Here is a 27,315-nt window from a genome sequence, read left to right on the forward strand (position 1 = left end):
CCAGCACCCCCTTGATCATTCACCCTACAACCTTATGCCTAGTAAACTAAGCGTGGCATTCCAAGGAAGGTAGAACCATGAGTAACCCTAACATTCCTACCTACCTCCAATTCAAGCTTCTCCAAGCTTGAGTCCTATCAGTTAAAGGATGGTATAATAAATTTACAGAACATGAGAAGCACTTATAATTACAGTTCTCGCTTCATAGATGGTTTTGTCATTTTGAACAAATGGTATTTCCACAAGTGTGTGTGTGTGCGTGTGGTCAATCAATTCGTAAGACAAAAACAAAAACCATCATAAGGTCATAGAGACAGGTAGACAAACGGGAAGCTCAGAACCCTGTTGGGGCATCATCTATAATTTGCTGATTAAACAACGTGGAGGGAGGTTAAGTGGTAAGGAGAAATTAACGTAGGATGGACAGCTGGGCCACTCAACCTTATAATAAGCAACATTAAGTGGGATAAGAAATCCTTAGCAGTTATAAATAACAGAAAGGTGTTTGTATGTATACACTGAAGTTCCCATAAACAGAAAAAAAAAATCAGTCTGTTTATCTGACATCGACTCGCAAGAATCTCCCAGGAATAGTAACACAGACATTCTGCTAGACGAGGGGTCAATAAACTTGTGAAAGTTCCAACTAGTAAGTATTTTTGGAGCTGTGCAATCCATGCAGCCTCTGTCACAACCATTCTACTCGGCCACTGTGGCACAAAAACAGCCGCTGGCGATACACATAAATAGCACAACAAGGTTTAAATAAAACTTTATTTACAAAGCAGGTGATGGACCAAGTTTGGCCCATAGGCCATAGTTTGATAATCCTGCACTAGAATGCTTATCCATCCAGGAACATCCAATTTACAATTTTCAACTTGGGAAATAAAACGAAGAATCAAGGTACCTTGGTAACCCTGATAAGTACCAATATCCATTTCAAGCTCTTCACTGAGATTTTGAATTTCCCTACTTGATTTTAATATCATCAAACTTCTCACAAGGTATGCAGCTTAATATGGATTTTGAAGATATTAAGTTCTGACATTTGGTCTTTAATTGGAGGCAAATGAAATGCAAGTTTTGTTATTAACTTTTTACAGTGGTGTGTTCTCTCAAGAATCAAGTCCTTTCTGCAAACTGAAAATGGAGACTGCAAATTACAGAGATTGTGTCTTTAAATGCCACACATGGAAGAACTTATACATGTATATTAGTTTCAATAATTATCTCCAGCATTTTTAGAAAACACAAGTATTATGAAATCTGGACTGTGTCATGAACAAATGCTGTTTGAATTTCAGTGGCAGAATCACAGTTGGTGATTTGCAGTATGCCAATAACATACAATTTCCACAGCTTTCTTTTAAACCAAAATTTAACTGCCAGGTGCAGATATGAAGTAATTTTGTGTTAAATTGGGAAGGGTATATAATTTTAGAAAATCTACTCTACAAGAATGCATATAGTAGCACAGCAAAAGAAAACGAAACCTTCACAAAAACATCACATATTAAAAATCTCTATCATGCCCTTCAAAAAATAAAGGAAATGTCTGCTTTTAAAATTTGTGAAACATGACTCATATCCACATTTTAACAGATGGAATCTTCACTGCTGTCCGTGAAGCAGATCATTTCTGAAAGTTCATTTTTACTTTCAATAGTTATGACTTAATCTCTCTTCTGATCCATTTATCCATCAAATCTCCATGAGAACAGATATGTTGAATTTAGGGTAACATCCACAATTTAAGATAAACCCACATTCAAATAAACTCCAAACTTGGCCATACTTGGCCATACCATTCCTCACCTATCTCAGGAGAAATCATTTTAACTCTCTGAGACATCAGAACCCTCCGAACTGCTTTTATTTTCTTTTCCAAGTTATTTTTAAAACATTACATGCAAACACTTACAAACCACTGGGATAGAGGGTAGCCCTTTTAATGGTTAAAATTATGTGCTTTAAGCCCAGAACTGTGTGTAGCAAAATGTCTAAGAGCCCAAGATTCAGAATCAAACAGATCTCCAATCAAAAATAGCTCTGATCTTACTTCGTGGATGGGTGTTGGTAAATCCACTGGCCTCCCTACCATCTCTCAGCCTTACAGTCCTCATTGCAAAAAAAGAGGATGTTGGCTGTGGTGGGCAGAATAATGCTCCTTGTTGTCTATTCCCCAAACCACTGGAACCGGGGGGTGTTAACCTTCATGGCAAAAGGGACTTTACACTATGATTCAGATTAAAGACCTTAAACTAGAGAGATTATCTAAGATTATCCTGGACATCTGATCATCCAAATCTGGAAAAGTAGAGAACCTTTCCCAGCTGCGGTCAGGGAGAAATGTGACAATGGTTAGGGAGATATTATGTTGCTGGCTTTGAAAATGAAGAAAAGGAAGCCATCAGCTAAGGAACATAAGGCGGCTCTGGAAGGCAAAGAAATGGGTTCTTTCCTAGGACCTCCAGAAAGTATAGGAATTCTGCTCACACCTTGATTCTGGCCCATTGAGACCCATGCCAGATTTCTACCCTACAGACTCCATTTTCCCCCCTTTCACTCAGGGATATACTTTTTAAAACTTGTCAAAGTACATCAAGTACTTGGGTCCCTGAATTCCCCTTCATTCATCTCTTGAAAAACAAAAACAAAACAAAACCTTTCATTTATAGTTGTCTCCCATATAGCTCACCTAATAACCAACAGCACATCTATAAAAGGAAAATTACCAGATAGTAGCATGATTATATGGATTAACATAGTATATAATCTACACATAAGCAAAGGAATCCAATGAGGTAAATATTTAATAGTGCTATTTCAAACAAGATATCATGTAGTAGAGAGCAAGACATTCCCATTGCTACCTGCACAACCAAGGAGACCAACACCGTAACACACCCCTACCTGTCAACAGTCAAAGGTCATCTGTCCCCTAAGAGCTAATAAACATCCTTTTAAAAAGTCACAGATACCTAAAATGGTATTATGCATCATCTGGAAATCGCAGTGAAACATGTTCAGCTATGGTTCTCCCCAGCTTACACCACAGAGCTGGGATTTCATTCTGCTGTCCCTCAGGATGATACACTCGATCACCCACTGAGCCTTCAGACTAATTAGATTCCCGACTGAAGAGTAATGTTCAACTAACAGCCCTGAATATGTCATCCACAATCCACAGTATGCAAATGCTGCAGCCATAAACTAGCTGACCCACTTGTCAGATACAATGTAAACTCCTCTCCCTCCCATCCCCATCACCAAGAGCCACTGTTTCATTTGTACCTGTCCATGAAGTTACGACTATGTTACACTACTGTTTAAGTGTTAATAAAAAGTAAGACCGCACAGTCAGATAAAGCAAAATAACTCTGAAATTGGCTAATCACATAGAGATAGGCTGACTCCAAACTGGAGAAGGCGGCATTTCTTATGATTTTATCATGAACACATGCAGCTTTCTCTCAAAGAGATGACAGTAGATAAAACTGGGAGAGAAGCAATATGAACCTCGGAATCAAATGTAATGATGTAATAACTATTATACAGACATGGGTGAAGAAATTATTAAATCAATTTGTAAGCTTTCTGATGACTGTTTCTATGTTAATGACATAGAGACAATACTAAATCCTTAGTCATTCTCTGAGCCTTACTTGCAATCATGGTTCATTAAAAACTCATTTAAACAGAGCTACTGTTTTACTGGATGAGTAAGCAGAACAATAGCAGAAGAATATATTTGAGCCAATGATGTTTTGTAATAGTAGTAATATAAGCTATACCAATGAAAACTAACTCACTACAGAAGGAGCATCTCAAGCTTGCCATTGAAAAACTTTAAATGTTACATTCACTAGATTAATTCTGTGCCTCCTCAGCATTTCAAGAATTATATATATTTTGTCTGACCCAAAAAAAAAAAACACACCACAAACAAACAAACAAACAAACAAAAAACACCCAAAGCTTAGGAAGGAACTCTAAAATGACATGAGCACATGGAAAGCTAGCCACCTTTCCTACTGGCTGTGCCTGGAGCCCTTGCCCTGCACTGCTCCATGAGAATGGACCTCAAATCCAGCCCAATTGCAGGCTCCCCAGTTTGAGAGTGGAGAGTCCGCTGTTCCTCATCTATGGTGCCCTCCCCACCTTGTCACTCTGCCAACCCTCCAACAAATACCTACCTAAAAGCAAGTAAAATGTGGAAATAAGATTCAACAGCAAGGTGTTTCAATCTGCAGACAATTTCATGCTTAACTATTAATATGTGTTACATATTGATTCACAGATAGCTTTCCAGGAATAATACTCAGGCATAGATGCATTAATAACTAGGACATGACAGGTTCCCTCAAGAATAACTTCTTCTATGAATGCCATAATCTGGGAATTGGGGATCTAAATTTGAAAAAAGTTTTATTAATCAAAGTCCAACATCATGTAGGAAACAGGCAATAAGGAGACAACCCAAAACCATACACAGGTAGCCTTTCAATGCCTTGCTCTAAACTGTAACCAAAACCCACAGCACCAATCATGATGTTACTTGAAGTTAATGAGACAAAGATATTTGTCCCACAAATGTCCCACACAAAGACATGCCATTGTCACCCTCACTCACAAGTCTGTCACCATGCTCCAATCTCCCTAACTCCTGACCCAAAGGCCCAAGGGTCAGAAGCTGCCATTGGGATTCCTCAGCCCAGAAACACAGCACCATAATTACACTGCACAAGATCACAGAGTCTTAAGGGCTCCTGCCCTGTCCTCGTGTGCATCTGCATTTCTGCCTCCATTTGGTGAGTCCACCAAAGCAGGGTTAAGCGCTGTGCTTAGGAAGGAGCCTTTTAGTTTACTTCCTCAGCGAGCCAGGTAAATTAAGCCAAGGCCTGCTCCACTGACCTGAAAACCTTGTCTCAAGATGCCCACAGCACCCCCAGCTCCACCTTCTACCATCCAACTAGCAATTTACCATGTTTACATCAGAGAAAAGGAGCAGTCCAATGTAAGCCTCCAGCTGCTACCGCATTCTCCTACCAACTTGCTAGGTTGGTACCAGGGGCTTTCAGGCACACAGAAGCAATCAGACCCAGTCAGTCTTTCATGAAGTAACACCATCTCACAGAACTTAGACAATCACCTCCTTTGCCTAATCAACCCATCACTGACTCCATTGTTGAGCATATGACAAATGATTCATCACTAAAATTTCTTGCCAGTCAAATCTGGTGAACTATATATAGCACTTTATTTTTTTGGCAATCAGTAGTGGAAAACTTCCCATCCTAAAATAGAAATTAGAAGGACTGCTTCCTTAGTTCTAAATGTTGCAAATCGTGTTTAAAATTAAAAGCACGAGAAAAGAAAACTTGGCTGTGGCTCCAGTCAATCAATCAGTACTAGAAGTAGTGAAGCAGAAAACATCTCAACACAATGTTAGATCTACAGAGGATGCAACAGAGGTAAGCAAATCATCCTTTCTGGCATTTAAAGACAAGATAATATTTCCAACTCAAATAACTAGCCTTGTTTCCAAGGCAACTTGGCATTTGTATAGGGAATTCACTAGGGAGTTAGTAAACCCTTAACTGCTGACTTCACGATTTGATCCAGACCCCCACTGACACCTTAGCTTCCATCTAAAAGCATCATCAGAAAAAAAGAGAGTTTAACTGCTACAAAAGAAGAAAGGAATTCAGATGACTCTATTAAGACTTTGGGGAGTGGGAGGGGATATAGGAGAAAAAAGTACCCTAAGAAAAGCACGCTGGAAGAAATGTGAGTTATTTTTTAACAGTGATTTCTTTTCCAATGAAGGTGCATAAAAACCTAATTACTTCTGTTCACTCTAAGTTCTGAATGAAAGTTCGGTTTATACTGAAGCATAATAAAAAGTCACCATTCTTTCTGACAACCACAAGCCAATATTAGCAAAAGATCAAAGTTCAATAAATTTGTTTTGTAAAATATAACGATAATGTTACATTACAAAATGCCTTTCAGTTTAATTTGCATGCAAAAAAGATGTGTGATTTTAAAATATACACCCAGAGGCAGAGATGAAAAATTTCAAACATTTTCTGACTCCTTTTTGCTACATTCATTATTTCAATACCTTCTACAAAGGAGAGATAAAGGTGTCCTTGACATTAGCCTAAATTATCTTCAGTATGCAACACAATGCTGATTAAATTAGGCTCATTTTAATCACCTGGCAGGTTTATTCAGAAAGTAACTAAATAATGAAATTCTTTACAACAACTCTTCATTAGTATAACCTGTCTTAGCAATGTTTTTTTTTTTAAGTGAACACAGAATAAATACTAATTGTGTGTCAATCCTTTCTTCCTCCTATTTGACAGGTAAAAGAAAGAGCAAGTTAAACATTGTCCCCAATCCACAAATAGCTTTAATACGGAAACTTACTGCAAATCTTTTGAAATCTAGTACCATTTAACGGGTGTAGTTAGCCAAGCCCAAAGAATCTGGAAACCTTAATTTTGATGAAAATATATTCTGAGGAAAGCCAAAGACTCTGCCCTTTCAGGTACTTCTCACACCCAAGAAATGAGCCCGTCCATGAAGTGGAACAGTGGCCACGGAATCCCGGGTACGCTGGAGTACCCATTCCGTTACCACGAGGCTGCCAATGTTGAACTGGTCCCCTCAAGTGAGTCCAGCTCAGAGAGGATTCACCAGTTGCATGACCAGGGACAGCTCCAACATTCTGGGTCTCAGTACTGGTGCGTTGTTGCGTATCTGACTTAATCCTGACAAATGGCACACAACAGCCCTACAAACAGCAAGTACTCAATAAATGTCAACTATTATTATTATTTGAGGGTTTCAAAAGACTATCAACCTATCAAGAGGTTATCAACAGAGGAAGATGAAGGGCACCGGGATTAAGTTAAATCCTATGAACTTTAATCCTAAAAACTGTGAGGCATCCTTGAAGGCATACTGGTTTAATCTGCATGTATTCTGCAGGTTTCAAGAACTATGAAGAAAGGACTAGAAGGTTAAACACAGCTCCTTAATCCAACAACAAAGAAGTCATGAGGGCCCAGACGAAGAGAAAGGCTACAGAGTGAAAAGAGATGTAAAGTGTATAAGCATTAAAATGGAGGACTGAGACTTATTTAAAAGGATTTGGTACATGGTTAGGGCTGGTACTATGAAGAAAGGGATCAATCCAAAATGTCTAGGTTTGTGGTTTGGGTAGTTGGGCTGAGAGCAAGCACAAAGAAAAGAAGTTGGGGACCAAAAAATGATACATTGACTTTGAGGTCTAACTATCATATATTAAGTACCGATTCCCAGCAGAGAACTGGAAATGGGCATCTATCATGCAAAGGGGAGTTCATGGCTAAAGAAATATAACAGAGCAGTGTCAGTATGTCGGTGGTAGTAGAAGCCACGAGTTTAGTTAAGGACCCCAGTCTGAAAGTGCAGCAGGTACAAAACTGGGGATCAAAACCGGAATGAAGCTGAGATGGCAGCTTTCTCTTCCTTCCCTCCAACTCCACTTCTGAAGATATTTGAGAAGAACTGACAAAAGAATGTTAAGCAAACTCAAGGCAACATGGTTTTATAGGAACTAGTAAAGTAAAAGTATCACGAGGAGGGATGTAGGATTTAAATACTATAAAGGAGACATATTAAAACATTTTCACGAAGGTTACATCAATACATAGCTTCAACAAGTAGGACCTAGTTATTTTACACCAGTACTAAACTAATTTCAATAATAAGGATATTTTAATATTTTAATATATGAATAAACTTAATTTTTAGTTCACTGATATGTGTGTGAATAGACACACAAATATCTGTTCCAGGAGCACTAACCAGATAAATTCATCTTCACAACGGTAGGCTTATCTTCACAGATGAGGATTCCATAAACAATTCTTGATTCTCCTGTGAAAGGGTCTATTTCATTAATTTTCTGCTTCTGCCTAATAGGTGCCCTGACAAATACATGGTGAATTACTATCACTTATTGTATCTATTTTGCAGTCCCTCTGAAAAGTGTAGGCAAGTGAACACAAGTAGCTAATACACTACAAGTCCTCTGGGCACCATTCCCTCACCTCACCCCTGTGCTTATACCCAGAAAATCAAGCTCTTTTCACAGCCCACAAAAAGAGAGAAAGAGATTGTGGCTCGTACCTTAGTTCAAGGAATGATACCAATTACCCACGTCATAATCCTCCCACTTCTCAACACTCTATGATCCAGATCTTATTATTCTCTCAAGCCAAAAGTATGCTTAAAAGAGGCTGAGCCTAGGAAATAGCACATCAATGCAAAGTAAGAGCCAGCTCAAATTCCTGCAGTCCTTGACACCTCTGGCCTCTGGTTTCCACTTTTCCCTGCGGTGCCACAGCTTTCGTTTCTGATTAGGTAATTTTGCACCTGCTTAGAAGGCTACAGTTCATGACCTCTTTCATTTACATCCTTTCATACCCTATGCCAAGTATGTGCCAAGAATTGTGTGACATACTGGTTTTAGACCACTTTGTAACTTTAATAAAGGCATAAACCTTCACAGAAAAAAAGCACAGAGGCACTAAATTCTGGATCTAGTTTCAGTAGCTTCACAAAGCCCTGCTCTAAGAGAATGTAGAGGGAATTAAAAACACATTTTTTGATATTCAATTAAATATCAATACACATTTCTTAAATTCTTTTACATCACTCTGATACCACAAAGTCTTCTACTAGCCAACTATAAATCTCTTCCAAATATCCTCAAATTCTTTTTTACCTTAAAGTATTCCTGTTAGTTTTTCTGCTCTGTCTTCCCATTTTACTATATAAATATTCAATGTTAAAACCTAGAAACAGGGATGCCTGGGTGGCTCAGTGAGCTAAAGCCTCTGCCTTCAGCTCGGGTCATGATTCCAGGGTCCTGGGATGGAGCCCTGCATCGGGCTCTCTGCTCGGCAGGGAGCCTGCTTCCTCCTTTCTCTCACTGCCTGCCTCTCTGCCTACTTGTAATCTCTGTCTGTCAAATAAATAAATAAAATCATTCAAAAAAAAGAAAAAAGAAAAAACCTAGAAACAATGAATCCCTCTATGTCAATTAGAAGAAAAGTAAGAGGCCTAAAACAAAAATCCCGTTTAAAAATGTATTATGAAAACAGCGTGGCAATAGCAGTTGAGTAATACAAATGGGAGTAGCTAACATTTCTTACCACTCCTGTGTTTAGACCTTCTACACATTATCTTCTTTAATCCTCATAATATAAAGACTACTACCATCATATCCATTTAACACCCAGGGAAACTGGAAACGCAGAGGGCTAAGGTAACTGGCCATGGTCTACCACTACGTCTAAGTGGTAGAACTGCGCATGTGTACTTGAAGCCAATGGCTTTGCCCAGCATGACGCTGTCCAGCATATAACCTCCATCGTGGCCAACAAGCAGAGGGGTCATTCAAGGAAGGCCAAGTCAAGGAAAAGGAGAGCCACAAGTCTTTCTGTAAGGAGACCTAAAAGAGAAGTGGCAAGAGACACAGTCTACCCAAAGTGTGTCACTTCTCAGATAAACTCAGCCTTCCCTAAACATGTACACCCAAGAGAATAACAAAATAGCCATTTATGACATTACCTCTCTGTACAAACGCTCAGCTTCAGAAGGCACTCAGCAGGCTGTCATGAGATGGCAAACACCCCAAATTCCAAGAGAAACCACATTTCAATTTCAACCAAGCCCACAAGGTAGCTTTCAGAGGATGATTTCCCTAGACAGCAACAATCACCAGTGTTCGGAGGTATCGAAATACTAAAGTGGAATGAAAGCTGTGAGAATCTGGAAAGGACTCAGTGTAGGCAAACCAAAAGGAAGAGCAGCCATCAAGGATGGGAGAGCTTTTTCCACTGAAGAGTGGCAAAAGAAAGCTAAGAGGGCAGCCCTTGAAGCCTGGGAGCCATTAGTTCAAATACAAACTACCACCAACCACCTGGGTGGCCCTGAGCGAGTCACCTCTCTATGCCTCCATAGGCAGAGAGGCAGAGAGGGTAGTAATGGCAGTCTTGTGAAGCCATTAAACCTCATGAGGTTGTCATGAGCAAACCTGAGCCCATATATGTACATGCTGAGCAAAACAACAAGCCCAAACCCAGTGAGGACACGAACCAGGGGCAGCAGAGTAGTGGGAGTAGTGGGAGTGGAAAGGGCTAGCTTCATTAGGATCCCCATATTCTGTTTATTTTGAAGACAAAGTGTGTATTACCCAGCAACATACTCAAGGCCTAAAATAATATGAAGTTCAGCACAAATATTATTTAACAATTTAGAAAAATGATATATTACTAGCTGCTTTGAACACATTCCTGCATTTCTTCTTTGCAAGTCTTGAGGAAATCTAATGGCATGAGTAGAAACAGGTAAAGACTGGGAGAATGAAAAGAAGAAAAAAGAACAGTTTCTAATATGGAAACAAAAAATGCGAGGGGCTGGGAAAGGAGCCAGGCAGTTTAGAATGTTACCTCGGTACATGCCAAATCCAGAGCCTACAGGACAAAAAAGACTGGCTATTTCCTGTAACAGGGCTACAAAAAGAGCTATGAGACAGTCCATGCAAGGAAAGTTTCTCCCAGTATCTTACATGACCAAGGACAGCAATAGCAACAGATATTAGAGAGCAGCAGAGTTAAGGTAAAACAATTTTAAGCATCGGACTCTTGATTTCAGCTCTGGTCTTGATCTCAGGGTCGTGAGTTCAAGCCCCACACCGGGCTCCACACTGGGTGTGAAGGCTACTTTAAAAAGAAAAGAAAAAGAAAAGGAAATTTTAAAAAGCTAATATTCAATTTGCAGTATCTTGAAAATATATTTAGGTTTTAAAAAGCCAAATCTGGGGCGCCTGGGTGGCTCAGTGGGTTAAGCCGCTGCCTTCGGCTCAGGTCATGATCCCAGGTCCTGGGTTCGAGCCCCACATCGGGCTTTCTGCTCAGCAGGGAGCCTGCTTCCTCCTCTCTCTCTGCCTGCCTCTCTGCCTACTTGTGATTTCTCTCTGTCAAATAAATAAAATAAAATCTTTAAAAATAAATAAATAAATAAATAAAAAGCCAAATCTGACCACAATTAATTCAAAATGCTCAATATTTTCTTGATATTGAGACAAAAATTTTTTCATTTACAGAAACTAAACCTGCTGGACAATTATCCTGGTTAGGAGTATATTTAAAATTTAAATTTACAAATTTAAATGTTAAATTTTAAATTTTAAACTGGTTAGTTTTTGGTACATGAATCACATTAGTGTTGTTGCTAAATGTGTGAAAACAATGTGACAATAGAAGTGTAGGGCATTCGGAAGACAAAAGGACAATGAAACATTCCAAAAATAATCCATCCTAGTTTCTTCAACACTAATTCACTTTGGTGTCTATCACACCATTCAGTTCAATCTCTAGTTAAAACCTACGATTCCTGGGGCACCTGGGTGGCTCAGTGGGTTAAGCCGCTGCCTTCGGCTCAGGTCATGATCTCAGAGTCCTGGGATCGAGCCCCGCATCGGGCTCTCTGCTCAGCAGGGAGCCTGCTTCCTCCTCTCTCTCTGCCTGCCTCTCTGCCTCCTTGTGATCTCTCTCTGTCAAATAAATAAATAAAATCTTTAAAAAAAAAAAAAAAAACCTACGATTCCATAAATCAGAGCCAATGACTAGATCTTTGGTACAGCATAAAAATATTTAAAGTATTCAGAGAGTTTTCACTGCCCTCTTCAAGTATATAAATATATATTAAAAGGTATTCAAATTGCTGCGTTATCATCTTCAAGTCTACAGTGACTCATAAATTTACTAAGCATAAGAAAATCTGGCGACAAGTAAAGCTGCATTAACCATCGCCCCCACAATCTATGGAAGGAGTAACAGAGTGGTACTGTATGTCTTCCCAATGCCAGCGTCTCAAACACCATTAGCCTATCAAGGAGCCATGAGGAATAAAGACTTAGCTCTTTAAATGGTCAAGCATTCAATTTTCTAAAGACTTTCTTAAAGATTTTACTTATTTATTTATTTATTTATTTGAGAGAGGGGGAGAGAGAGAGAGAGCGAGAGCGCACGAGTGTGCGTGCGTACAAGCAGGAGGGCAGGGTGAGGGAAAAGCAGGCTCCCAGCTGAGCAGGGATCCGGACGGAGGACTCGATCCCAAGACCCCAGGATCATGACCTGAGCCGATGGCAGACGCTTAACCAACTGAGCCACCCAGGCGTCCCCTAACAATATTATCAGAAAAACTACATAGAGACATGGTAAGGAAATATAGGAAAGAACCATTATTTCCCACTGATCACCACATTTCCTTGGACAAGATCCTGAAGACCTCCCAGCATCTTTTGGAAGAACAGTGTCCACACCAGAAAACCAAATACCACTTGTGGAATCCTGAATTCTGGATCCCACTGTTTGCGGCTGAACCTTTGCAGTGACACTTCTGATCCCTCTGGGAGGGCACAGAGGTCTCAGAACATCAACCTGCTCTCTTCTGAGGAAGTCAACATAGTCAATCCCTTGGACAGGACACAGGAAATTTAAAACATAACAATATGATGACCAAAGGACTGAAAGAAAAGGTAAGAGAGACCACAATGCAATAAGTAAGAATAATACCAGAAGAGTTACCACAGGAAACTATAAGGCAAGCCAAGGAGACACTGGGTATTCACATCCTCGATGGCAGACCCACCCAGACTGACTGCTGTGGGGTCCACACTCCTCGTCAACAATTTTATCTCTGAAACCATAAAAAATGCTGGCAATGTCTAAATGACCCAGAAGCTGGGAACTGCTCAGACAATAAAAATCACTCTCACACACAAGAGACCCCACAGACCTTACCAGAGGCACAATAGCAAAGCAGGAAAGACTATTGCTGGGACATTTAAAAACAGTTCTTTTTATCTTTATATACTAGCCTGCAAGAGAGAACAACAGAAACTCAAAAAATGGTCAAATTAGTACTTATTTTAAAACAGAAATCTGATTAGACAATTAACATCAAAATTGCCAGAAATAAAAACACACCTCTTGTAAACAAATCATTAATAGACTGTTGCTTTTTCTTTGGAAAAAGAACATTATTTATAAATTGCTGCCACCTAAAAACTGACCGGATTCGGTCCTGTCAGACAGTGAGGTACACTTAGGTAAGTGGTAATTTATGAGGGAAAAAATTCACTTCACAAACTGTGACATGTTTCCAAGTATAATAAATGAATAAAATAGAATACCCACACAACAAAACTGTGAAAATCTTTAACAGTATTCATGCAGAAAGGCTGAATTAAACGTCTATATAATGTCAAAATAGGAGTTAAATTCACTCCGTAGTTTCCCCTCATAAAAAGGTATTATTAATGGAAATCCCTGAAATTAGTGATTCAGAGTTCCTGGTATCAAATAGTCCCAGTGGAACCTTAAAAACTACCACAGAGTCAGGAAATCTGTGTGCCCAGCATGTCTGGGCACTCCAGGAAGACTGGCTCATTGCCTCCTGTGCCCTAATGTGGCTTTTATTTCTGGATACTAGCACCAGCTGAAGTCCCTCAGATATATGCTCACTAATAAACAAGACACAAGAGGTGTGCAAAGAAATGGGCAATGACTGACTGATTATAATCTACCTGAAGTACTGGATGGGGGGGAGGAGCTTTGCAAAGACACAAACATCATTATCCCAAACAGTATGTGAAAATGCATTTCCACTGCTAGAAATCACTATTCAGAAATCGCTTAGCTGTAAGTCCTATTCCACTCCCTGGAGTATGAGTTTATGGGACTGGACTTGAAAATTTGTGGCCTCTGTATCATGAGTGCATGGCAGAATACAGCAAACACAGGGTAAAAAGAGCAGCAACAGAAGGTTGTGTAGCAAAATGAAGAATCAGGATCCACTGGGGTGAAACACTAGGAGAGGTGGGGCCAGGAAACTAGGAAGAAAGAATGAAGCCCAAGATAAGTCTGGAAAGGTGGGGGAGTCACATGGCAAGAGGCTTCTAGAAAGAAGAGCCAGCCACACAAATGCAGGGACTCTGGGCATCTCCTGCAGGGCAGCCATGATCCCACAGGACAGCACGCTGAGTTCATTCTCTTTCATACTGAGAAAGCAAAACCAGACCTGAAATAACAAATCTTGATTTGCAAACAGATAATATAGCCTCACAATGCCTTGTACACAATTCCAAAATCAAACAGCTCCAGAAACCAATCTTTTCTTCCTAAGTTTGTAAGAAAGCACATTTGTGGGCAAAACCAACATTCACCTATTGGTGAACAGTCACATGTTTTGCTACAGAAGTAGCAATGATCTGGTTACAGAGTTGTGCCTCAGACATCAGAGGAGGTATTACACATTACGGTACACCTTCCAGATTACTTTTCTAAAAATTAGAAAAAATCTAGACTCTAATACCTGGCCATAGAAATTTCAGGCAAGGTACTGTGGTGCTGCTGTGGTCACAGCAGGAGCTGACAAGTACTCTGGCTCTGGAAAACAGATTGTTAAATTCCCAGGACTTCTGTTAAGTCCCCTGTTAACAGAGTCATCAAAAATTAAATTGTGCAAATTTGTAATTAAATGAACGAGATTAAAATCAAATGAGGTAAATCCTTCAAACTCACATCTTCATTATGTTACTGCAGTCTCATATGTGTATGGTCTTAAAGTTCTTTATATCCATCACTTCTGTACAGTAGAAATACTCCAGGAGGATATGTGACTGTGTTTCCCAACTCGACACTCAGTGATGTCCCACTGGCTTCTTGCAATAGAACCTGGCAGAGTATTACACCACAGAACTGCCAAACACTGCATTATCAGTGTGTTGTTAAACATTTGCAAATCCATCAATGCTGAAGGCTCTCCTGAAACTATGAAAACAAAGATGAATTCACAACTACCTTCAGTATCTTCTGTTTAGAAGGGGTGTTCCAAGTGCACAACAGATAGATAGAGGTCAAAATTTGGAAGCTAGAGTCCACAGAGCAGAAGCTTCAAGAACCAGGGCACCCCTTTCCGCTTGTTTAGTTTGCCATTGGGCAACAAGCCACACAGGTAGGCTGCTGCATGCTAGGGTCTTCTACCCTAGTCGCAGTACATTAAGTTAGAGGTTAACCTCCCAACCACTATGAGCATGCACGAGAACAGGGACTATTGTCCATTTTATTTATTTATTTTTTAAAGATTTTTATTTATTTGAGACAAAGAGGGAGAGGGAGAAGCAGACTCCCTGCCAAGCAAGGAGCCCAATGCAGGGCTCGATCCCGGCATTCCAAGATCATGACCTGAGCCTAAGGCAGAAACTTAACCGACTGAGGCCCCCAAGCACCCCTGTTGTCTGTTTTATTCAGTGCTCTATCCCAAGGGCCTAGATCTTATACATGTAGATACAGAGTAAATATTTACTGAAGGAATGTATTAATTCTCCAAAGCACCATGTGGTTCAATACACATTATATTTCAAGTCCCATAAGGTAAGAAAAACTGCCAGTCAAAGAGACCATCTGCTAAACTTTTCTAGTACAAGAACTCATTGAGGGTGGGGGTAGGGGGTAGGGGTAGGTAAGGAGGATGAGTACTCCCATTATTTCATAAAGACAGAAGTATAGAATATTTCTTTTACTTTCTGGTTTAAATAAGGTTTTTTGATTGAATCTGAAATCCATCATTTGCAATACTACTTCTATGAAAAAATAACGCTCCAAATAGTTTATTTTAAAATGAAGTGTTAGAGCACAAACCCATTCCTAAGTTGGAGACATCAACCATACATTTACAGTCACCATAGCAACTTTTTCCTAAAAGCTCACATAGCCTTAATTTTAAACAGAGGTAAAATTTTAAAGCAAAAAAAAAACAAAAATAAAAAAAATTTTTAAACCCTCCCCCCAAAAAAACCCAACCAAAAAACCAAAAACACAACCATTCAAAACAATCCAAAAATCCCACAAACACGTATTCAAAATAATATGGAAAATGCAAAAGCTGACTTTTAGAAGATAATGTTTCTTTTAATCTTAACACATTATTTATAAGGCACTTGGAAGATTTCTTATTTATTGCCCAGGAGAAACTTCATCCTGCACATAACTGCAGTTTAATTGATATTTCACACATGATATTTGCATAAGAAATACAAATGCAAAGAGAAGTGAAGGGCTTCCAGCGCTTAAGCACCTAACATTGTAAATGCTTCTTTTGGAGAAAATAAAAACTTAAATCTCTCTAATCTGTAATAGGAGACTCAAAAAGCCTTCCACTTCAAGATCCAATCTATATTCCTAAAAGAATAACAAAATTCTCTCACTCTCTCAATCCTCTACAAGCAAATTCCAAATTTACAAGCAACATTCAAATCGCATCTTATACAAACCCCTAGAGCCCAAGGTGGCACAACCTTCTCGTGCAGAGAGCACAACCTCTGTCTCCTAAACAAAGGAAACCATACATTCAGACCACACCCCTGACACTCTGTCCAGTGTGTTCGGTGTCAGGTAACTGGGAGAAGGGCCACTAGATAATCCTGGTGCCTCACCTGCGGCTGTTTTCCAGAATCACTGCTACATATGGAGTCTACAAGAAGCCTGGGATAAATAATGTTCCTCTGCCTTAGTGAGCCTCACTTTAAGAAAATCCACATAAAGGAAACAATAAATCTTTACCCCAGAAACAGTTCTGGGTGACTACCAAGTGCCATAGGCACCTACTCCACCCAGAAAAACGTCCTTACAATATTTTTTAAATAAACTTAAGGAATGAACAAAATGGAACAAAAGAGAATAGAAAATATCAATGTACATTTCAAGCACTGAGGCTGTTTGAGTGCGCATGTGTGTGTGTGTGTGTGTGTGTGTGTGTGTGTGTGTGTGTATGCATGAATTTGCTCACTGGGCCACAAGTCAAATGTACTTCTTACTATAGGGCAGTGGTCTTCAATGAAGGCAAGTTTGCCCCAGGGAACACTGGCAATGTCTAGAGACACTTGGTTGTCACAGCTGGGGGAGAGTGCTATTGACATCTAGTTGGTACCGCTAAAGCAAACTGCTAACCATGCTGTAATACACAGGATGCTAAAGAAGTCAAACTCATTCTTCACAGATGACATGTACTTTATATGGAAAACCCAAAAGACTCCACCAAAAAAACTATAGCTGTCATACAGGAATTCAGCAACATGGCAGGATATAAAATTAATGTACTGAAATAAGTTCCATTTCTAAGCACTAACAATGAGACAGAAGAAAGGGAAATTAAGGAATCAACCCCATTTACATTTACACCAAAAGCCCTAAGATACCCAGGAATAAACCTAACCAAAGAGGTAAAGGATCTGTACGCAGAAAACTATAGAACACTTATGAAAGAAATTGAGGAAGACACAAAGAAATGGAAAAATATTCCATACTTATGGTTTGGGAGAATAAATATTTTTGAAACATCTATGCTACCGAGAGTAATCTACATATTCAATGCAATCCCTACCAAAATACCATCAACATTTTTCATAGAGCTGGAATAAATATCCTCAAATGTGTATGGAAAAGACCCTGAATAGCCAGAGGAATGTTGAAAAAGAAAACCAAAGCTGGTGGCATCACAATTCCAGACTTTCAAGCTCTATTACAAAGCTGTAATCATCAAGACTGTATGGTACTGGTACAAAAACAGACACACAGATCAATGGAACAGAACAGAGAGCCCAGAAATAGACCCTCAACTCTATGGTCAACTAATCTTTGACAAAGCAGGAAAGAATGTCCAATGGGAAAAAGATAGTCTCTTCAACAAATGGTGTTCAGAGAGCTAGAGAACCACACATAAAAGAATGAAACTGGACCATTTTCTTACACTGTACACAAAAATAAGCTCAAAATGGATGCGAGCTTATATAAATAAATATGAGACAGGAATCCATCAAAATCCTAGAGGAGAAGACAGGCAGCAACCTCTGTGACCTCAACTACAGCAACTTCTTGCTAGACATGTCTCCAAAGGCAAAGGAAATGAAAGGGAAATGGGCTATTGGGACTTCATCAAGATAAAAAGCTTTCACACAGCAAAGGAAATAGTCAACAAAACCAAAAGAAGCTATGGGACAAAATGGGAGAAGATAACTGCAAATGTCCTATCAGATAAAAGGCTAGTATCCAAGTTCTATAAAGAATTTTATCAAACTCAACAGCCAATAAATAAATAAATAAATAAATAACCCAGTCAAGAAATGTGCAGAAGACATGAACAGATGTTTCTCCAAAGAAGATATACAAATGGCCAAAAGACACATGAAAATGCCCAACATCACTTGGCCATCAGTGAAATACAAATCAAAACCACAATGAGAAACGACCTCACACCAGTCAGAATGGCTAAAATTAACCAGTCAGGAAATGACAGGTGTTGGCAAGGATGTGGAGAAAGGGGAACCCTCTTACACTGTTGGTGGGAATGCAAGCTAGTACAGCCACTCTGGAAAACAGTATGGAGGTTCCTCAAAAAGCTGAAAATAGAGCTACCCTATGACCAGCAATTGCACTACTAGGGATTTACCCAAAGGATACAAACATTGTGATCCAAAGGGGCACCTGCACCCCTATATTTATACGTCCACAATAGCCAAACTATGGAAAGAGCCCAAATGTCCTTCAACAGATGAATGGATAAAGAAGATGTGATATGGGGGCACCTGGGTGGCTCAGTGGGTTAAAGCCTCTGCCTTCAGCTCAGGTCATGGTCCCAGGGTCCTGGGATGGAGTCCCGCATCAGGCTCTCTGCTCAGCGGGGAGCCTGCTTCCTCCTCTCTCTGCCTGTCTCTCTGCCTACTTGTGATCTCTGTCTGCCAAATAAATAAATAAAATCTTTAAAAAAAAAAAAAAAGATGTGATATGTACATATGTATGTATGTATGTATGTATATAGATAGATAGATAGATACACACACAATGGAATATTGTATTCACGTGGATGGAACTGGAGAATATTTTGCTAATATATTATATATATTTACATATACATTAGCTATATATAGCTAATGCGTGATGAGCACGTGAAACAGTGAGTACTAGGTTTATGCAACTGATAAATAACTGAACTCTACATCTGAAACTAATGGTACACTCTATGTTAAATAACTGAATTTAAATAAAATAAGGCAAAAGAAAAAAGAGGGAAAAAACTGTCATTATGCCAACTTTGAGAAACCCTGTTTTAGGAGACAAAGTTTAAAGGCCACTAACTGACCCTATACTTCACCCTATTGAGCAGTCACTCCTATAAAACATATATGACTTTATATGTGCATTGCCTTAAGTGGAGTCTGCTAATATTTAAAAAAGCAAATTAACAACTGCCTCTCGAAGGACACTGTTAAATGTCGGTGACCGTTATTTTTTTCTAAATATAAAAATGATGAATACTCACTGCAGAAAATAGTGAAACCAACAGAGAATAAAGTATTTTGTGGCAAATTTATGAAAAGATAGAGCAAAACAAGACAAGCTCATCATCTATAAATTTTTTGCCAGAAAGCAAAAGCTCCCCAAGATATGCAGATTACACATAAAATGTTCATTTTCAGATTTTCTGTTTAAACTTTACAAGTTTTCACACAGGAACTTTAACGATGAGACCATTCTTGCTCCTATCATCAGAAAATGCCAGTGACAGATGTTAGAGTTGACTTTAAGAAAAAAATCTTAGGGGCGCCTGGGTGGCTCAGTGGGTTAAAGCCTCTGCCTTCGGTTCGGGTCATGATCCCAACGTCCTGGGATCAAGCCCTGCATCGGGCTCTCTGCTCAGCAGAGAGCCTGCTCCCTCCTCTCTCTCTGTTTGCCTCTCTGGCTACTTGAGATCTCTCTCTCTCTCTCTCTTTCTCTGTCAAATAAATAAATAAAATCTTTAAAAAAAAAAAAAAGAAAAGAAAAAAATCTTAAAACGAAAGATGGTAAGTGAGCAGGGGAAGGCCAGGAAGAGAAAAATAAAGAAGAACCTCAGACTGGTAAAGGACTGGACACAGACAAGCTGTCCTCTGCTTTTCAAACTGCTGAGGAAGAGAGACCACACAACAGAACAACAAACTGTAAAGTTCTAAGTTAAGGATTCTGTCAAAAACTGTTTTGTTTTTTTTTTTAATCTCAGTCTGACAAATTTTAGTCATTGTATTTAAGAGAATCCTAATTACATCCAGATGAAAAGTGGATATGCTTGCTGTCACTAATGAGATCTCAGAGCATGTGAATTATTTCAGAAGCAGCCACTAGTATCCTAGCATGCATTTTTTTCACCATTTGCATTAAGCAGAAATTTTATCAGAGGCCAATTAATAGTCAATTTAATAGCTTTGTGGAAGAAGTACTAAATTAAGTGTGTCAACACCATATATTCGGTGCCTTTCCCTGTCTTGCACTCATCAAGAAAATTACATGAGTGACACTCCATTCCCATCATCTCGATGCCATCATCTCGATGGCCGATCACTGGCAACTCACAATACCTGGTTGACAATTCCAGTTGTTTTAAACATCTGTTCAAAATAATGCCATTAAAAGGACCTCAGCTCCTGATCTTTCGCAAGTAAGCTGAAAGAGATATTGACTAAAGCTCTCAGCCCGACATTATATAAAATTTTGTATTTTACAGTTCTGAAAACAAATCCATGCTCAAATGAACTAGATCCACTAGAAACACATGCAGAGAATCCTCAAAGGAAAACAATCTTTATCAAACAATTTTCATTAAAAGTAAGCCAATGTAATACACATATACCGAAACGCTATCAAACTCAAAAGTTCAGATCACTCTAACTCTAAAATAACTAGCTAATTTTAGCTTTAAATTTCTGTAATTATCCAAAACAATTAAGATTGACTACTTGGAGGAAAGGGGACTAGAGGATACCAACTTTTTCCAAGAAATTATTTCAATGTTATCCATGCAGGTGGGTAAAAAGAAAGGGCAATATAGTGTACTGGTTGCAAATAACCCCTGTCCTTCTAGTGGCCTAACGCAGAGGTTTTCCAAGTGCAGTCCCTACCAGTATCATCAGCTCCTGGAAACTTGTTATTAATACAAATATTCAGTTCTACCCCAAACCTATTAAGTCAGAAACTCTGGGGCTGAGGCCCAGAAACATGTGTTTTCACAAACTCACCAGGCAATTCTAACACAAACTCAAGTTTGAGAAACACTGCCCTAACCTTCTAGAGATGGTAAAATGAGACTAAAGAATAAGAACAAAGAGGAACTGGAGTGTTTCATAAGACGTATCGGACTAATCAACATCCATGATTTATTTCATTTAACCGTAATAACAGTTTTATGATACAGGACCTATTATTCTCATGTACACTGCAGCAACACGAGCTTGGTGAGACTAAGGAACTAAAAGCCCAAACTCTGAGAGTCAGTGTAGAGCTGATCCACGAACACATGGCCCCAGGCAAGGAGCCCTCTCTCCCTTCCTGCCCTCAAAGCACTGAGCTCACCCGCTTCATCAATTACCAAAGATTTTAGGAAATGAACAGATTCCGTCAGGATTTCATTTCAGTCTTGATCACAGGGGTGCCAAAAGCCCACCTGTGTTGATGCCATTCCCCTCCACAAAAAAATAGGTAGGATGTTTGCACTAGATGGCCCCTTTGTCTCTCTCTCAATCAGTTCAAACTTTTTAGTAACTACCTTATTGAAGCACAATCTGCCACACACAGCCCACCTCGCCAGCCATCTTTGCCATCTGACCGCCCCTTCCCAAAGCCAGGCAAAGTGTCCATGGTTGGCCCATCCCTAAACAAAATCCCAATTTTCCCCATCTGATGGGACCAGGTGGGAGAGAAAGACCTTAACAAGCACTCCAGGAATAAATCTTTTACAGTGGCATCCTCTCAGACTCCTGGGAATGAGAGATCTTAAGGCTCAAACATCACCATCAGCTCCTGTCGACAGGGAAAAACACACAGACAAGGGGGCAGTAAGAATCTATCCACATGGATGTTGACAGGAAAAATATTTATAATGGTTCTATTAGAAAACTGGAAAAAAAAACAAACCTTATCTGTATACACTAGGAGCCACAGTAAATCACTGTAAAACTATAGTATTTAAAATGTATATCCATAGGCATGGAAAGAAAACCAAACAATACACACCAAAATATTAACATATTATATTAAATATTTAATACTGTAGAATTAGAGGGGATATATTTTCTGCTTTTCACTCTTTTTTCTCCACCGCACAATATAAGCATGTTTGTAAAGCAAAAGCATATTTATAGTACATTTAAATTAGAAATAAATACAATAAATATATACTATACTTTTAGAAGCTAGCAAATTATCAGCACATACATTAATATTAAAGTAATGATGAAAAGCTGTCTTAAGTTTGAAGTTAGCAATTTATATTAACAGTCAAAATGTGGCACACTTTAATGAAACTCACTATTGCAAAACACTGAATATAGCAGATAAATACATTTTCATACAAAGAAGAAAAATAAGTACTTTGCAGATTATAGCAATTACCAATAACCATCTCATCAACAAGTTTCAGAGTTCCCCTGGGAATAAATACATAGCTTTTATTTTTACTGGAATTAACTGAGCTGCTTTCCTCTTCTTTCATATTGTTTTAGAGATTTAATTTATTCTTGCGGCTCAACACAATGAATGAATACATTAGAATTTAAGACCATCCTAGAAGGACCCCTGACAGCCAGATAAAACACAGTTATTACTGTCAGAACACAAATGAAATAATCTGAAAAGACAAAGAATTATTAGCCTGCTGTCTAGTTTTCAAACACCCAAAAGCAAGAAATAGGGTTTATTTTAGACTTCCTCTAAAAAGTTATTTTTGTAAAATTTTGCTCTTCAGTGTTTGATAATAACACATAAATTTCCTACTAGAATGACTATTATTGAACAGTTCATTAAAAAGTTGGAGGGACATTCCCATTGCCAGCCACCTCCCTTTAGCAGGTCAGTTAATGAACATGAGCAACTAACAGTAATTTACAAGAGGAAATATACAGAAACAAGGAAATATTTAGAAAACAAGAAACAAATACATAGAAACAAGACTCAGAGGACTCTAAGCAAAGTACTCTGCTTAGTTTCTTTATTTTCATGCAACCATTTAAAAACTAGAATAGTGGGGATTTCAAAGTCAGAGATACACAGCATTTTTTACCATACATTTAAAGCATAAACAACATAAATAATCTGCCAGAATTATGCCACATCATTTTTCTCCTTGGGAAGATTATAAATGCTACACGTACTGTATGTATTAAATAATTATGACTAGAGATAATCACAGCACACATAAAACGTATGCATCATTGCCAAGAATTTGTCTAGAGATTTATTACATCGAGACATAAAGCTTTTAAGATCTGTAAGGAAATCACATGTTTAGCTCTTAATATTACCTAGAAACGATAATAAAGACTGGGGGAGGAGACAGTAAGCACCTGGGGGAGTCTGCTATCACATGGGTTAGGACTGAGAACTTTCTTCTTACAGTATAACCAGACATCTATGGCTCAAGTGGAGACTCAAATTAATGATGAGGAAGGGAAAAAAAAAAAAAAAAAAGACACTGTGCAGACGGAAAAACGTATCGCAGGCAATGACTATGCTTAAAAATGGCTAATAAACCAGTAAATTTTGACCATCAGGTCAAAACTTAGTCTACGGTAAATAAAAAATTTCCCATGACTTGATAAATGTTGTACTTCTATGGTTCTAAAGCTAACGAGATGGTGGCAGACGAGTTACACAAAAGAGCCGGCGTCCTCAGGCAGCTCAGTGTCTACTGATCAAGCACATAGTCTTTCCATTTGATGTTTTGGTTTAGCCAACCTGTGCTTGAAGAACTTGTTTGAAAGCAGTAACATGTTTTAACCTTGGAAACTCAGTGTTCTATAAATCAAAACGCACTTTAACTCTGCAAATTTATAATTCATTTCCTATAGAAGTAGCTCCACTATTTAAAACATCATGAAATTCATTATCCAAATAGAATTAGAAGTTTACCCTAAACACAGCAGTCACTCACTCAATGAACGTGATTTGTGAACAATCTCCCTCCATTTTCCAGTCTTCTAAATAGGAAGTGCCATTCTTCTCTCATATTCCTAAACCAATGGCAAGAACTGAAGAAGGGGGCAGCATTTGACTGGCTTTCCTTTGTAAATACTTTGAACAAAATGTCTGTCACTTCCCACAGTTCCTTCTTTGGTCTCTATTGCTTCCCAAATCCAATTTCCTGTTCATCACTCACGAAAGTTAAGTGATATGAAGCAGTCAACATTCAACTGCCACAAGAGTATTGGATAATCCAGGTATACCCATTCTCGGACCTTGCTTCCATTAGGTCCAACTAACCTAACTACCCAAGCATCTCTACAGAGGAAGGGCAGGAGCAGGAAAACTAAACTCTAGCAACCATCAGATAACTCAGATCTCAATGGTTAACTTCTTTTAATGTTTTAGCTTTTATCTTTCAACAACAGAAATTTCAAACCAATGCATTTTTCCATCATTAATTGTGATATCTTTTAAAATCTAGTATGTTGGACACTGCTTGCAACAGTACAGATTCCCACACGAGAAATCCTCTGAACTAGGAGCCCTGGGGGATGTGCTATGGTTTTGTGTCTCAACAGATCTTTCATAGTTGCCTCTGACTTGGAGCACTTGATAACAAAGTCTTATTTAAATAATAAACAAAGTCCGCTCTAAATAATTTTCTCCTCTGAAGGTCTTAGATTTTATGATACAACCCATTGCCTAACATTCAAAATAAATTAAAACTTCTCTTAGCCATATAGCTCCTGCCTTCACTTTACACAACTGAGATCTCTTCTCTTCTGAATCCTTGAAACAGTCCACAATCCACAATACAAAGATAAAATGATTGACAGTGCGATGAGCTTTTCTGTTGTTAAGTTGATTTTCCGCATTATGTCAAAAAACTAGCCAATCCTTGAAATCCACTGATACAATTCTGCCTTTATGTTATGTTGGCTGCTATTTTAACAAAAAATATCTCCTTAAAAACACACTGAACTTAAGCACTAGAGTTGTGCTTAGAAGGGTTTGTAATTTTGAAAACAGGAAAACATTTCACTGAAATACCATAGACAGAAATTTTATTTCAAGAAGTAAGATCACTGTGTATCTATCTTTGGTTGGGTAATGTTCTTCCACTCAGTCCTTCTATAAGTAAAGAAGCCTGTGGTACTTTGACCTCTCTATAAGAAGGTTCTAGTGACACAGACTGGACAGCACAAGTCTGAGCCAGTCAAAACTTCTGCTCCTTCTGGGTGATGATCCTCAGAGAATTCAATAAGCAGATATCACATGATATTCAAAAGTACACCCCATCAACACAAATCACACCGTCTTCAATCAGTACTGCCAATGATCTAGTAATAAGGAAGAACTTTGCTGGACCTTCTCACATTTACGCCAACTTAGTAAAAAGAAAATCCTGGGAGCTCTGTGAATTACGCCATGGTTCATTTGCCGATCCCTTAAACAAAGAGTTGGTGTACCTGTCTGCGCCGAGACTGGAAGACACAGTCCATGCCTATCTCTGTATGACATGCAGATCTTGGCTGAGCACTCTCCCTCTTTAATGTATCAGAAATCATAGAGAAGCTGAATCTTTCCTTTAAAAGAATACATTACAGTAAAACATGAAAAATTTCAAGGAAATCACATCCACAGAGGCTGAAGAAAAACAAATGTCTCTCCTCGGGGCTTATATATTTTACAATCACTCCATATTTGGAGATAATTAGGATTTTTTTTTCAACTCACAAAAAGGAAATCTTTATTGTGTCCTTTTAACTCTAAGTCTAAAAATAAAACAGCAAGAGTACGATATTAAAAGTTTTCACTTCAAAAACAGGTTTTTTTTTTTCCATTAAATAATCTACTAATTTTTTACCTATTCATTACTCTTAAAGACAACATGTCCGCACAACTGCAATCCAAAACATCCTAAGGACAAAGTATTATATTACACACCCCTTCACTTCAGGACAAGATGCTACTCCTGTCTGTCAATTCAATGCTATGAGTACTAGAGAAATTCTCTCAAGATTATCTAGCTCTCCAGAGCCCCAGCTATAAAAATGTTAGAATTGAAAGTCTTCTTCAAAATGCATGCAAAAAAAGAGTGCTCCTAAATCAACTGAAGATATTTTAAAAAGTCCCATATAAATTATGTAACCCACACTGAAATTTCATAGCCAAGTATTTACAGCCAAGCTAAGTGACAAAAGTTTGCATAAACACACCCAAGAGGAGGTAAGCAATATTCCTATTCTTTTTTTTTTTTAGATTTTATTTATTTATTTGAGAGATCACAAGTAGACAGAGAGGCAGGCGGGTGGGTGGGTAGAGAGGGGAGCAGACTCCCTGCTGAGCAAAAACCCAGATGCAGGGCTTGATTCCAGGACCCTGAGATCATGACCTGAGCCGAAGGGAGAGACAGCTGACTGGTTTGGTTCTCCTGGAAGCAAGGCAGGAAGGCAGTAGGCTTGGCCACCAATATCAGCAGGCCCACCCTGGGAGTTCCACTGCCTTTAACAACCAATCAATCAAAATATCTTATGAGTGACACCTATCATACATAAATGATAATTTTTCTAACCCGCTTAATTTATTCACTTACTCAAATATATGCAGGTAACAGAATCTAACAGGCTACTTTAGTATCAAAGAAGAGCCTGGGACTTCTGCCCCTCCCTCTAGCCCTAGGCTTGAGGAATACCAAGAGAGCTAAGAAGATTGCCCCAGTTATATCTACATATGTATTTTAAAGCCAGACTCCCAAGGAGCAGTGCAGGAAGTAAGGTTTGATGAAGTCGGATGCCCAACCACACCAACTCTGCACTAAGACCCTGACCCCAACCAGGAATTAGTCGAGGCAGGAGAATCCACAACAGCTGAGGGTGGGGGAGGGCGCAGAAGCTTCCCCACAAACCAGCAAATATTGGGACACCTGGTTGGCTCAGTCAGTTAAGCGTCTGCCTTTGGCTCAGGTCAAGATCCCAGGGTCCTGGGACTGAATCCCACATCAGGGTCCCTGCTCAGCAGAGGGCCTCTTCTCCCTCTGCCTGTTGTTACCCTGCTTATACAAGCTCGCTCACTCCCTCTCTCTCTTTCCCTCACTAATAAGTAAAAATCTTTAAAAGAAGTTAAATTCAATTATTTTAAAAAGTGGCAAATATTATAGCTATGGCTTTGGTCAGCTAGGGATGATGGGCAT

General features: G+C 38.9%; 1 protein-coding gene across 20 annotated transcripts in view; it reads right to left on the minus strand.

Annotated features, from left to right (window-relative positions):
* Positions 1–27,315, minus strand: part of PARD3 (par-3 family cell polarity regulator) — a 651,514-nt gene that overhangs the window by 394,421 nt on the left and 229,778 nt on the right. The gene's annotated exons all lie outside the window — the stretch shown is intronic.

The sequence above is a fragment of the Lutra lutra genome, chromosome 8, assembly GCF_902655055.1.
Source record: "Lutra lutra chromosome 8, mLutLut1.2, whole genome shotgun sequence".
NCBI classification, from domain to species: Eukaryota; Metazoa; Chordata; class Mammalia; order Carnivora; family Mustelidae; genus Lutra; species Lutra lutra.